The 12,137-nt window shown below is 41.2% G+C and overlaps 1 pseudogene; it reads left to right on the top strand.

The window, feature by feature from the left end:
* On the top strand, window positions 1-2,092 carry LOC125314471 (annotated as a pseudogene).
* The last annotated feature ends 10,045 nt before the right edge of the window (window positions 2,093-12,137 follow it).

The following is a 12,137-nucleotide window of genomic DNA, read 5'->3' as shown; positions in this document are numbered from 1 at the left end:
TTGAGGAGAGCAAATATGCAGAAAGCTTGGTTTTATGAAGAGTATGGAAGTAAGGAAGTTCTCAAGCTGGGGGACTTCCCTCTTCCTACTCCCCCACCATAATCAAATAATCGTCCAAGTTCGAGCTGCTGCTTTAAATCCTATTGATTTTAAAAGACGCCAGCATCCCATCTTTCCTTCAGACTTTCCTGTGAGTAAGATGATTGAACATGTTGTGAGAGAGGAAGGGAGAAAAGCAAAGAGATAATACTTTTATGTGGTTCTCTCTCATCCTCATTGATGTGCTATTGTTTTCCTATCTCGCTGGCTCTGGCCACACTTTGCTCCAGTAAATTGTTGGCGGCATTCTTGTTAAGTTGGCTAGTTCTATGTGCATGTAGTGTGTCTGTGACTAATTTTGAATTTATTAGTTTACCAGAGAATGGGAAATTTGCTTGTGGAATGAAAGCAGAATGTTGTTTGGGGAACCATGGACTCTTCTATGTTAGTTATTGTAAATCAGGCAGCGCTGGTTAACGATTTCACCTTAGGCCGATTGTACTAGTAAAACAAGGGACGATATTCGATAATCAATAAAAGTCCTGAGCAGATCATTACCCTAGAACAAGCATTGTCATGAATCTAGATTCATTGCTTGATATGGGATGCAGGTGGTTCCAGGCTGTGACATGGCAGGTGTGGTGGTGGCGAAAGGCACTGGTGTCACCAAGTTTGATTTAGGCGATGCAGTTTATGGGAATATTCAGGATTTCAATGCTCCTGGAAAGCTGAAGCAGCTCGGGACACTGGCAGAATTTATTGCGGTGGAGGAGACCCTGGTGGCAATGAAGCCCCAGAACCTGTCATTCGAGGAAGCCGCGAGTTTGCCATTAGCTGTTCAGACTGCAATCGAAGGGTTTGTAACAGCAGATTTTAAAGAGGGACAGACAGTCTTTATTGTTGGAGGTGCAGGTGGTGTTGGGACTTTAGCTGTTCAGCTGGCCAAGCACTTTTACAATGCTTCCTATGTTGTGGCAACATGTAGCTCACCAAAGGTGGAATTCGTCAAGAAACTGGGTGCCGACAAAGTTATCGACTACACGAATACCAAGTATGAAGAAATTGAGGAGAAATTTGACTTTCTTTATGATACCATCGGTGAGTTCCTTGAACAACAGATTCTCATTTGCTAGTTCTACCTTAGTACTTCATACTGCTCAGGCAGTTTGTTCATACTAGATGACATTGTCTTCTTTTCGAATTTATCATGTCATCTGAAATTTTATCACGTTCACTGGTGGTGGAGCAATTCTTTTGTACGAGCACCGTTGGTTGTAGGAGACTTAAAAAGTTCGAGTACCTTAAACAACTTATGTCTTATGTCTGTGCAATCAACTTATGTGTCCAGTGAATTGGCCAAATATAAATCCCATGTAGTTTTAGAATGGACAAGAAAGAGCTTGTGCGGGTTCTAGAGATTGCTTTGACCACTGGAAGATCAGAAACTAAAATGACGCTCACTTGCATTGAAATGTTATTTCGACGCTATCTCGTGACTTCTTCAGGGGACTGCAAGAACTCCTTTGTAGTGGCTAAGGATGACGCTCCAATCATTGACATAACCTGGCCTCCATCACATCCAAGGGCAGTCTATTCAAGCTTGACGGTTTCTGGAGAAAACCTGGAGATGCTTAGGCCTTGTTTAGAGAACGGAAAGCTTAAGGCCATCATCGATCCTACCGGACCTTATGCATTTTCAGATGTCATTGAAGCATTTCGATACTTAGAAACCGGAAGGGCTCGAGGAAAAGTCATCATTTCTCCGTTCCCCACAGAGAATGCTCCATCGTTCGCCTCACGCAAGCTTGGAAGCAACCAAATGCCGCAAAGGGTTGCTGTAGGGGTATCTGTCTGCTGAGTACATTGCATCCTGTTTTCTGGTATTGATAGCTTCGGTGTTGCAATATCAGAGACCGGAAAATCTCCTTTTTTTTATTTGCAATCTAGAAGCATATATATGTCTGTGGTCATATTGTGAAACGAAAATTCTTCTCTGACAAGGATGTGCTGTTTTGAATTGTAGTTTAGACTAAAATTATGGGCATCTGATAGACATCTCATGAGTCATGAACGATCCCACCTGTTGTTTAGGGTTGTCGGCTTCTGATTAAGAAGAAAAATTGTAAGGATGTCGCTTTGATGCGGTTTGATATGGATGGTCGGCTTTCGATTTCGACATGCTGAGGAAATGAGCAAATGAAAATATCTTAGATTTCCTTTGTGATGGATGCATCTTGACCCTTTTCCAGTTATTCTCGTTCAACATGCTGAGGAAATGAGTAACGATCAAAGCACAACGACCCTCTGGGCTACTAAACTGAAGCACAAAAGCTATCTCTGCAACAATTAAGTACGTCCTAAGCTTTCTGAATAGAAGTTGACGAAAATAAGAAAGACGATGAAGTGCATCAATCGCAAAGACACTAGAGTTCAACGCGTTTTGCTATTGAAACGAAACTCCGAGCCGTGATCTTCCCAACTGACCAAAACATGGGAGGATTAGCAAACTTTCAACTGAAAATGGTGCAGTCCAGATCCCTGGTTTCACGCCATGAACATATTGCTGGTCTTGTTGCCCGTGCGTAAGCACGTAATTTTGTTGTCTGTTGCTTGAAGAGCAAGATAATGGAAAATTCATAGTAAAAAGAAAAAATATGGTGTTGACTTTTATAGAGGGCATCTTCACACTTCAATGACAATGACCTCCATCTATGGGCTGTTGCTAGGATCGAAATATGGACAACATACCCAATCGTTTTTGCCAAAAAGATGTAATTATACGAATTCAGGGAACTAGACATTACATAATTCGATAAAGCCGACCTTTAGTAGTATGACAATGGCCAACATAAAATACTAATGGCAAGGCTTGTGTTCAAGCCTATAGGAAGCAAGGAATCTGTCCATAATGTTGAGAACTAAGGCGTAGGAATCTATTCATCGGTTCTGGTTTTATCTCTTTGTCGTGGTGGAATCTATGCACTTGTTGATACAATCGAAAACTGGATAACCCACCTAATATTTTTGGCGAATCCCATCATTTTGTGAGAACAGGACATAGGTAATTCTATACAGGTGACCTTTGGTAGCATAAGAAACATAAAAGAAGAATGTGAAGCTTGTGAACCGTGCTCTTTTCGGTCCGTCAGAAGCGAGCTGATCCTATTAATATCACTGTGCTGTTTTTTGTACTGTCTATAATGTCTGTCATAGTAAGCCTTTGTTAACAAGAAACATCATTATAAGATTTGACTACTCTGTTGTTTGTGAACTGTAAACTGTCAAATCTGCCATCTTTCTCATTCTTTTCACTAGAATCAGCAACAAAGCTTGTTCTTATAATGTTCAGGTGGCGTAGATGAACCGCCAATTGTCAGGTTCAATCGGTTTAGTTTAGTTAGGCTGCCGAGCGGCCATCCGCTCGGCACTCACAGTGCCGAGCAAGACAGGATGCAGAGAGAGAGCAGAATCCTGCTCTCTCGCTGCACGCTCTCTACACGCTTTGCAGAGAGAGAAGAAAGCAGAATTCTGCTCTCTCTCTCTCCACATTGGTCTTGCTCGGCACTCACAAGTGCCGAGCAAGATAAAGCATGCGAGAGAGCAGACACACTGCTCTCTCGCATGCTGGCCCCTACCCGCTCGGCAGATATGCGAGCGGGTAGGGGCCCTACGTCGCCAACGCCTTTAATCAGGCCCTGGCGGACGACGTGAAAGGTGCTACGAGTGCTATAGAGCCTTCGGCTCGCTCTAAGCAAAGCCGAAGGCTCTCCGTTGATAAGCTCATCCCACGAAGCTCCTTTCTCTGCATTTCGCTCCTCCAAGAAAGTTTTTTTCTCTACATTTCGCTCCTCTAAGGAAGCTCATCGCTCCTTTGCATTTCTGCGTTTCGCCTCTCGGAAGTTCATCTCTCCTCTGCATTTCGCCTCCTCTCAGAAGCTCATCTTTCCTCCGCATTTCGCCTCTCCACAGAAGCTCAACTTTCCTCCGCATTTCACCTCTCCACAAAAGCTCATCCCTCCTTTGCTGAAGCCTCCTCCACGGAATTTCTGATTTTAAGTGATCTGGATATTAAGTGAACAGAGTGTAGAGTCCGTCGGAAGCCCTCCCCTCGCTTTGATTAACTTCGGGGAGATTTGTTCTTAATATCCCGACCAAGTTTTAATCAGACTCTCTAAGACCTCATTTCTTGTTTTCTTCTATATAGCTCACGAAGATTTTCTCATATCCCTCTTTTCTCAGGTGCCTTTATTGATATTAGGGTTTTATTTTATTGCAAATATTTTTGTCATGTTTAAATTAAATTGGGACTTTTTTATTTTTGCGGAAGGCGAGAGAAAAGCAAAGCCGACCTTCTTACTAGTTTGAGGTAAACCTTGTTATAGTTATTTTTTGCGGTTTCGTAAGTATTGTTTTATTTATTTAATTATTATTTGTAGACTGAATAGTTGTAATGTTTACGAATTGCGGTAAATAAAAAGAATGACCATAATCTCATAAAAACAAATTTTCAGGACTCATTTTTGCAACTACATCCATATTTATTTTGACGATTTTCAAAATATAAAAAAGAAAATTAGGAGTGTAAAATGATTATTTGGGAAAATAAAAAAAAAAGTTGATCGGATGGCCCGAGAAGCGGGAGCGGGGTTTGACCCGGTCCGAAAAATATTTTTATAATAAATTCAAAATTCGAATAATAGAAAATTAGAAAATACAAAATGGATTAAAAATAAAGAAAAATCATAAAGACTTTCAAAAAAATGAAGGAAAAATATTAAGAAATTTGAGAAAATGGGAAAATAGCCACAATGAAGTGGCCATAGATTATTTTGGCCGGTGACTTAAAAAAATGACGATTTTGCCCTTTTGAAAAATTATATCTCAAAAAAATTGTAAGAAATCATCAAAATTAGGAAATGGCCACAATCAACTGGCCATAGATGATTAACGGTATTTTGGCCGACGAATTTTGGAAAATGACGATTTTGCGCCTCTGGCAAATTGTCTCCAAAAAAATTCAAAAAAAATCTCAAAAATTAGGAAATGACCACAATCAACTTGCCATGAACGATTAACGGTATTTTGGCCGACGAATTTTGAAAAATGACGATTTTGCCCTTCCGGTAAATTGTTTCCCAAAAAATTCAAAAAAAATCTCAAAAATTAGGAAATGGCCACAATCAACTGGCCATGGACGATTGACGACATTTTGGCCGATAACATTTGAAAAATGACGATTTTGCCCTTCCGGCAAATTGTCTCCCAAAAAATTCAAAAAAACATCTCAAAAATTAGGAAATGGCCACAATCAACTCGGCCATGGACGATTAATGGTATTTTGGCCGATAACATTTGAAAAATGATGATTTTGCCCTTACGGCAAATTGTCTCCAAAAAAATTCAAAAAAATCTCAAAATTAGGAAATGGCCACAATCAATCGGCCATGGACGATTAACGGTATTTTGGCCGACTTAATTTTGAAAAATGACGATTTTTCCCTTTTGGCAAATTGTCTCCCAAAAAATTCAAAAAAATCTCAAAAATTAGGAAATGGCCACAATCAACTCGGCCATGGACGATTGACGGCATTTTGGCCGATAACATTTGAAAAATGACAATTTTGCCCTTCGGCAAATTGTCTCCCAAAAAATTCAAAAAAATTTCAAAAATTAGGAAATGGCCACAATCAAATGGTCATTGACGATTGACGGTATTTTGGCCGATAACATTTGAAAAATGATGATTTTGCCCTTCCGGCAAATTGTCTCCCAAAAATTCAAAAAAATCTCAAAAATTAGAAAATGGCCACAATCAACTGGCCATGGACGATTGACGGTATTTTGGCCGATAACATTTCAAAATGACGATTTTGCCCTTATGGCAAATTGTCTCCCCAAAAAAATTCAAAAAAATCTCAAAAATTAGGAAATGGCCACAATCAATCGGCCATGGAAGAATAACGGTATTTTGTCGACGATTTTTCCCTTCCGGCAAATTATCTCCCAAGAAATTGAAAGAAATCTCAAAATGTCGTTTAAACCCTTAGGCCTATACTAAGACATTTATTTCATTTGATATATTGATAGTGGGTATGTTAATTTGATAACGTATACGGGACAATATTTAGGAAATTGTAGTTTAGAAATAATTTCTAATTTATTTAAATCTCAGAATGTCGTCTACATCTTTTGCGATTGTGTCTTGGGGAGGCACAATAGTACGAACTGAATATGGAATTGATTACGAAGGCGGACAATCTACCATGTTCGGGATGACAAACATATCGACATTTGATGAGTTACGTGTGTCGATTGAGAGCGCATTGAATATAACAGAAACCAAGATATTCAAACAAGGGGTGTATAGATATCCGTATGTAACACACAATTGTGTTACATATGACATTACTGAGGTGCATGATGATGCCACGCTTATGATGATTCAGCAATTTGCACTTCAGGCGGGTGGTAAAGGGTTCTTGCGGTTTTATGCAACTGTAGCAAAACACCAAATGAGAGATGATTTCGTGGAGGAAGCTTCGAATGTTGGTGAAGATGATGATGGTCCGCATAATCGATGCGTGCGAGCCGATGATAATGATGATAATGCTAATAATGCAGCTGATGATGATGATGATAATGCTGATAATGCTGCTGCCGATGATGATGATGATAATGCTGATGATGATGATGATGATGATGATGGTGATGAAGAAGATGATCCTTGGATGGACTCCGATGACAATGACGAAGAAGATGTCGGATGTGATAATATGGAGGCTTACTATAATACACGGTGCAGCAATCCCATTTTGCCGTTGGTACATCCACCGCCTTATTCGAAGATCGACTTTGACATGATGCAAGACGACACTAGAGCCAAGCCGCGCCGTATGATATTTGATCCATCAAAAGAATTTGATGTTGGCATGTTGTTTCCATCACAGGACACGGTGCAGTTGGCTGCGAAAGAGTACTCCCTTAGGAGAAATCAAAATTTTTGCGGTTATTTGACAAAAAAAGAAGAATATGTGATAAGGTGTGGCAATGCAAATGGACCGTGTGGTTGGAGGCTCCGCGTGATTGCTAAATCGGGTGGCATGTTTTGGAAAATAAGTAAATATAATGGGCCACATACATGCAGTTCTCCGTAAATGTCACGGGATCATCGGCACCTTGACCAAAAGTACCTCTGCAGCCAAATAGAAGCAATGGTCGCCGCCCAACCGGACATCAAAATCAAGCCATTGATGGCGGAGATTCAAGATAAGCCGCAATTCGAATCTACTTACCGTAAAACCCGGAAAGCCAAACAAATGGCAATCGCCAGACAATTTGGAGATTGAGATGAATCATACGGTAGGCTGAGGACGTGGATGATCGAAATGAAGAGCCGGAATCCAGGTTCACATTTTGTGATCGATGATCACATCAACCTTAATCGTGGCGCACGCTTTTCAACCGGATGTTTTGGACTTTCAAGCGGACGATTGAAGGCTTCTCAAGTTGTCGTCCCGTGATTTTTGTTGATGGTACATTTTTGTACGGAAAATACGAAGGAACCCTCCTTTGTGCGGCCTCCCTTGATGGAAATAATCATATTTTCCCGCTGGCATTTGCTATAATCCATCGGGAAAATATTAATAATTGGACTTGGTTTATGAATCAGTTTGTGGAGATATGTCACTAGGAGAGATGATATTTGTGTAATATCGATAGACATATCGGTATTCAACTGAGCAATGGAGACAAAGACGGTGGCTTCCTCCACATGGTCACCATAGGTATTGCATTCGGCACATTGCCGGCAATTACAATAAACATTTCAAAAATGCCGAAGGGAAAAAACTTATTCGGACGGCAGGTAAATTCTCGAATTTGTCAATTTTAAGAAAATATGTATGGAAAAATTTGAGTACGAAGTACTAATTAATGTTGTCATGTACAGCTTACGCGAACCAACGGCGGAAGTTCGACCAATTCATGAGCCAAATTAGGGAGTTTGATCCAGCCACGACCGCATGGTGCGATCAGATTCCAAGAGAAAAATGGACAAAGGCTTATGATGAATGGAGGAGATATGGATCGATGACAACAAATTTAGTCGAATCGGTCAACGGGATGCTGAAGGGTTTCCGTGGTCTACCAATAGCAGCAATGGTCGACAAGATATTCTATCGGTTGGTGCACTATTTTCATACGAGAAGAACAATGTATAAGATGCAGAAAGACAACTAGTGGAAATATACGGAATTTGCCGGTGTCACGCTCCAACAGAACAGTCAAAAAGCAAATAGGCATGTCGTCACGTGTTTCGACTCTAATAGAGGCGTTTTCGAAGTGACAACTAGACGTGACAGATCCGGAGGTTCAGGGGGTCACAAACACATAGTGCGCCTACACTTGAGAACGTGCACATGTGGGAAATTTGAAGGACTGAAAATCCCATATTCACACGTAATGGCAGCATGTCAAGCATATGACATTGATTACGAACCATACGTAGATGAATGGTATACTTTAGGAGAAACCCTTCAGTGCTATCGGTATATGTTTAATCCGTTGGGGCATCTTCATTACGAGCTTGAACTGACGAGCTGCCATTAGTGCGGACCCGATCGTATTCGGAAGAAAGAAAGGCCCCAGTACATCACGGATTCGGAATGAGATGGATTGGAGAAACGCGAAAAGAGCACTTGCGAAATCATTGCACACACTGTGGAAAATCGGGCACAATAGGAAAACTTGTGCACACAGATCGGCCGGAGAGTATATCATACTTGCTCGATCCTTATGTATTTTGTTCCTATGCGTTGTAAGGATGATCATATTTCTATGTTATAAAATCTCTTTGTCTTCCGAAGTCATCAAATGAATTTATTCATATGGGAAAAAAAGTTGTATTGCTTCCGCTTGCGCATATCGCATCACGTTAAGTCTATCGCCGTCGATCTTGGGAAATAAACGAATAACGGATGTTGGCGCGTAAAAAGGACACAGGGCGTGATAAGTATCATGACTTTTTGTAATGTTATAATATTATTATTGGATTGATATTTATGAAGTTAATTTTTCCCGGATTTTTACATTATATATTTGATTTTTTTTGTAATGTTATAATAGCACAATTGCACGATATTTATTCAGTTTATGTGTTCCATGTTATATATACATATGAGAATTTGTTGTAATGTTATAGTATCACAATTGTGTAGATATGGCGCAGAGTACTTACATTCAGCCGGGCCCGGAGGATGATTCACTACTTACTAGGCAAGCCCGACATAGATCTCAAGCTATATGGGACGCTAAGGTAATTGAAGATTTTTCGCTTGATCCGTACTTTGTAACAATATCATCAAAATTGCCACTAACCGTCAATGTCACATGTCACGGATACCTCCGACAGAAGCCGTTCGATGTCGGCGAGCGATGCTACACGTAGGTGATCTTGATCCGCGGATAGTCCCCTATCTGGCAAGCTTGAGATTTTTGGCGTTTATTTGATGGGATTTGTGCATTGGATTGGCACTTAATTACCGCATTGGTCGAGCGGTGGAGGCCCGAGACCCACACCTTCCATATGCCGGAAGGTGAATGCACTATCACGTCGCAGATATTGTAGTGCTTACAGGCCTTCCTATAGATTGACGTGCGATTCGACCCATGACAGAATTGGGCCACTATATGTGACGATCTACTCGGTGATCACCCAGCCCGATTGCGAGGCACACAACCGCTTTGAGCTGGTTGAGGCAAATGCTTTGAAGAGCTTCCGCCGGACGCCGATGACGTCCACCATCGTGCGTATTCTAGGCTTTCATTCTCCGTCCGCTAGGAGGATCTATTTTTTCGGACAAATCAAAGTTCCAAGTTAGTTTGTCTGTTTCTTCCATTATTGGCGAACCTTAACATCCATACGCGAAGTATAGTTGGAGTTCAATGACACTTGCATGGTTGTACCGAGAGTTATGTCGTGCAACCGACCCGTAGATCGAAACAAATGGGCGGTGCCTTACATATACCGGCAGATTTGGGCGTGGGAGCACTTCGGATGTGTCTCCCCATCCCCGACGGTTGAGGTTCCTTTAGGACTTGCACCTTTCGGTAGTCGGTATGTGATCTATTGCATTTTCGGTTCGTGCGTCATTAATTCCTTCCGGTGCGTATAATATATGAAAATTGAATGTTTTTTATTTACGCAGTTGGGGTCACGGTCGAAGCACGACGGAGATCCCCACGCATACGTTGGTACATCTCGTACCAACTTGATAGATTGACATCCGAAATGTAAGTAATGATAGCAACGAATGAGTTTAATATAATGTTAGCTTTTAAATTAATTCTTCATTTAATTTCATATGTTTTATTATGATAACAGATTATTTGGGAGCCCTATGGTGGCGACATTTTGGAGAATGTACCGCCATCGCTTGCGAGGGACAGGATATTTGGAGGGCTCCGTGTGCCCCTCATCTTTTGGATAGTTGAGTGGCATTATCCAGATCGGGTACCATCCAGTTTGGTATGCAGAATGGTGATACCTACTCCTCACGGCGATCACACATCCTTGCATGATATTGACAATAGGCCACCCGGAGAAGGATTGGGCAGCTAAACACGGACGATGGATCGCTATGTGGGAACGGGCGTGTCGAATATATAGTCCATGCTGATCCAGCTACGGAGGAACTCCACTTTCACTCGAGGATATATGGAGTGGTTCCGCGGGACATACACGGAAGTGGATTTCTATTACGGGAGCTACAATGGGTTCAATGGTTTGTGCAAATACTTTCAATTTAATTCATTAACTATATTTTTACTAACATAAGTTATTGCAATTTTATAACTTTTGTTGCTTGTCATATCATTACCGGGGTGATGGCGTAGAACAAATCTTACGTATATTAAATTCACGTCCATCTCGTCGGACTTTGGGAGATGTGGGGAGGATAGCTAAGGCAATGCTACGCCCGGACATGAGGAGAGGCGTCTCACGATGATGCCACCACCCCAACCGGCAACTACGGCGGCAACCGTTGGCCCTCACGATGACGATCCGCTTGAGCACGTTTAGTCGACCGGAGGACTCCACGAGGTCATGTAGTTGGCGAACCCCGTCCATTACGCCTTCGAGTATCATACGGCCCAGTTTCGCTCACGGGTTTCGCTCCGGGTTTCACTTTTGAGGATTAGACCGCACGGGGTTTCAATGCTGGATTCACCCATTTGCCGCCCATTTCCCGAGGGATCTACTTTTGCATTTCCCGATCCGCGGACTCCAACCCTTCTCCTACTTTGTATGTACCCGATTTCCCTCATTTTTATTTAGGGCTTCCTGCGGAGAAGGATATGCACAATTGGCCCGAAGCGGGGGCATATTTTCACAAGATATGCCTTCATCATCTACGCATCCTCCTCGGTCGGATCCTCCTCTCGCATCCTCCTCGTCAGTACAATACTAGAGCCGCGAGCACCGAAGAGAGCCACGTTGCGAACGACGGGAGGTCATGGTGAAAGACGACATCGTTAGTACATGTAATTGCGACGATCCGATTATTATCTATTATGAAAATAACATGTTTTTATATATCTCAACACTTTCATTTTATCAATATTCTTAATTAATTACTAATAAAATAAGCTTCCAAAAGAAACAATTTATAAATAAAATAATAATTATTAAAAAATTAACAAAATAATGATTTCCCTTTTAAAAAAACGCGAAACAAAATGCCCTAAATCAGTCATGGCCGTTGATTGTGGCAATTTTCTTTTTAATTTTTTTGGGAGACAATTTTCTGGAAGGGCAAAATCGTCATTTTCTAAAAAGTCGATCGGCCAAAATACACGAATCGACCATGGCGGGTTGATTATGGTCATTTACTAATTTTGAGATTTTTTACAATTTTTTGAAAGACAAATTGCGGAAGGGCAAAACCGTCATTTTCTAAAAAGTAGTTGGTCAAAATAACTTGAATCGTCCATAGCCAATCGATTATGGTCATTTACTAATTTTTGAGATTTTTATAATTTTTTTGAAAGACAATTTTGCGCAAGGCAAAACAGTCATTTTCTAAAAGTCGTCGGCCAAA

This window comes from Rhodamnia argentea, chromosome 3 (genome assembly GCF_020921035.1).
Source record: "Rhodamnia argentea isolate NSW1041297 chromosome 3, ASM2092103v1, whole genome shotgun sequence".
Classification (NCBI taxonomy): domain Eukaryota; kingdom Viridiplantae; phylum Streptophyta; class Magnoliopsida; order Myrtales; family Myrtaceae; genus Rhodamnia; species Rhodamnia argentea.
The sequence above is the reverse complement of the archived record's forward strand: the minus strand, read 5'-3'. Positions and strand labels throughout refer to the sequence as shown.